Source organism: Somniosus microcephalus, chromosome 32 (genome assembly GCF_052327205.1).
Source record: "Somniosus microcephalus isolate GS21.2 chromosome 32, FLI_Smic_1.0, whole genome shotgun sequence".
NCBI lineage: Eukaryota > Metazoa > Chordata > Chondrichthyes > Squaliformes > Somniosidae > Somniosus > Somniosus microcephalus.
Window position 1 is genome coordinate 35936184 of NC_141018.1, and position 2819 is coordinate 35939002.

General features: G+C 49.6%; 1 non-coding gene across 1 annotated transcript; it reads left to right on the plus strand.

Moving 5' to 3' along the window:
- On the plus strand, positions 1-217 carry LOC147097430 (small nucleolar RNA U3). The gene has a single exon (XR_015074431.1). It is a non-coding gene; the product is annotated as a small nucleolar RNA U3 (small nucleolar RNA).
- Positions 218-2819: the final 2602 nt, after the last annotated feature.

Sequence of the window (2819 nt, forward strand, 5' to 3'; positions counted from 1 at the left end):
AAGACTATACTTTTAGGGATCATTTCTATAGTTTTTAACTTGAGAAATGTGTTCTGAAGTGTCTGGTCTCACTAACCACGAGGAGGAGTTAAAGCGTTTCCTCCTGAGCGTGAAGCGGGCTGCGAGTGTTGCTTTGTGCAAGAGCTTGTGGCCATTGATGACCGTTCCCTTCTCTCTGTGTGAGAGTTGTGGAAGGAGGAAACGCATTCTGAGTGGTTAGTTTTTTTCATACTGAAAAATAAGATCAAGATTTCTGAAAACCAACTCTTGGTTTGCTGTGGCTGTAATTCGAGCTCTATTCCAACAGAGGGCCCTCGTGTAAAGACAGTGTCCGGCTGCATCAAGCTGTGCAAAGGCCTCGGTTCGCAAACACCGGATCTTTAAAACCTAAAAATAAGACAATTTTTTCTTATTGTCTTACTTTCGTTTTTGATTTTTGCCCACCTGACATTGTCATCTGCCGACCTGAAACGTTAACTCTGATTCTCTCTCCACAGATGCTGCCTGACCTTCTCAGTCTTTCCAGCATTTTCAGTATTTATTGCATAAGATTCCTGTTCTAAAAAGGGTACGCTAAGCTGGACGCACTGCACCTATTTGCCTCAATTTTAAATACTGCTATCTTAGCATCTTCAGTGTAGGCATCGGTCTTATGGGTTTGTCATATTCTGCCTATCAGGAGTGACAGGAGATTGCAGTGGACATCCCATATACTCACCGGCAGTAAAATACTGCAATAAGAGATTAATATGCTTGCTAACTCATACTCGGCATTTATCAAGGCGCGGGCTTCAGTTCATAGGCAACTGCGACTGCTATGGAAGCCACTCTGCTGTTGTGAATACAAGACCTAAATGTTGAGAGAAAGACAAACTACAACAAGTCCGAAATTTATTGCTGTACATCAGCAGCACAAATGGACCTCACAACTGAGAAATTCCTTCCCTCGGGCTTCTTACAATCTATCAATGTCGAAAACCCGTGATTGGCAGCAACTAACCAGGACTTCTTGTTCTGCCGAAGGGTCACCGGCCTGAAACGTTAACTCTGTTTCTCTCTCCACAGATGCTGCCTGACCTGCTGAGTGTTTCCAGCATTTTATGTTTTTATTAAAGATTGCAGCATCCGCAGTATTTTGCTTTTGTATTCATGTCAGTAACGTGATAGTTTGACGTATTCCGCTTCCTGTATCGATTCATTTATCAACTTGCACCTTATTATTCCCCATGTTATTTCAAAGTGCAAAGTGAAAATCTTCCTGAATATCCCCCGATCTGACACTTCCTCTCTTCCATCGCTGCCTCAGGTTTTCTCCGTGTTTGACTCATCAGGTACCGTTGCTATTTAAGTGTTATAAGTCAGCCGTGGCTCAGCGGGTAGCACTCTCGCCACTGAGACAGAAGGCTGTGGGTCAAAGCCCACTCAGTGAAACCTGAGCACAAAATCCAGGGTCACACTCCAGTGCAGTACTGAGGGAGCGCCGCACTGTCGGAGGAGCGGTACTGAGGGAGCGCCGCACTGTCGGAGGGGCAGTACTGAGGGAGCGCCGCACTGTCGGAGGGGCAGTACTGAGGGAGCGCCGCACTTTCGCAAGGGCAGTACTGAGGGAGCGCCGCACTTTCGCAAGGGCAGTACTGAGGGAGCGCCGCACTGTCGGAGGGGCAGTACTGAGGGAGCACTGCACTGTCGGAGGGGCAGTACTGAGGGAGCGCCGCACTGTCGGAGGGGCAGTACTGAGGGAGCGCCGCACTGTCGGAGGCTCAGTACTGAGGGATCGCCGCACTGTCGGAGGGTCAGTACTGAGGGAAACATAGAAGCAGGAGTAGGCCATTCGGCCCTTCGAGCCTGCTCTGCCATTCAATGAGATCATGGCTGATCATTCAAATTCAGTACCCTGTCCCTGCCTTCTCCCCATATCCCTTGATCCCTTTAGCCTTAAGAAATATATCCAACTCTTTTTTGAATATATTTAATGAACTGGCCTCCACCGCCCTCTGTGGCAGAGAATTCCACAGGTTCACCACTCTCTGGGTGGAAATTCCTCCTCATTTCTGTCCTAAATGGCTTATCCCTTTGATACGCTTATCAATTACTTCATAAAAGGTGATGAGTCGAAGAAGAGATGATGAGTCGAAAGAAGAGATGAATAAGGCTTTTATTAGCTAAGAAGAGACCATGCTTCTTCGTGAGTGACTGAACAAGTCTGAACGAAACCCACACAGTGGTGGGTGGAGTCAGCTGAGGCATGCCTCCATACACAGCGCCACCCAGAGGTGGCAATATACAATACAGTGGTTTACCACATTCACCCCTTGTTTAATGTGAAGTCCGGCGGGGTGAAGGGTACTACAAGTTAAGTCTATCAGGAGGCCTTGTCTGACGTCCTGATCGTTGTGGTGGCGGCGGTGGTGTTGCAGCATCCGACGTCGGGTCTGGTGTCTGGGTGGTTGGCGAAGATTCCTGGGGCTTTGGCATGCCGTCTGCAGGGGTTGGGTTGGGAGGGGTGGTGGGGGATAACAGTGGTAAGGGGGATAACGGTGGTAAGGGGGATAACGGTGGTAATTCAGGGGTACCCGAGGGTGCGAGATCTCGTATGGAGACCGTGTCCTCCCGCCCGTCTGGGTATGTCACCCAGGCATACTGGGGGTTGGCGTGTAGGAGGTGCACCCGCTCGACCAGGGGGTCCGTTTTATGCGTCCTCACGTGCCTCCGCAGTAGGACGGGCCCAGGAGAAGTCAACCATGCCGGTAGCGAGGTCCCCGATGTAGACTTCCGGGGGAAAACGAACATTTTCTCATGAGGGGTCGCATTAGTGGCAG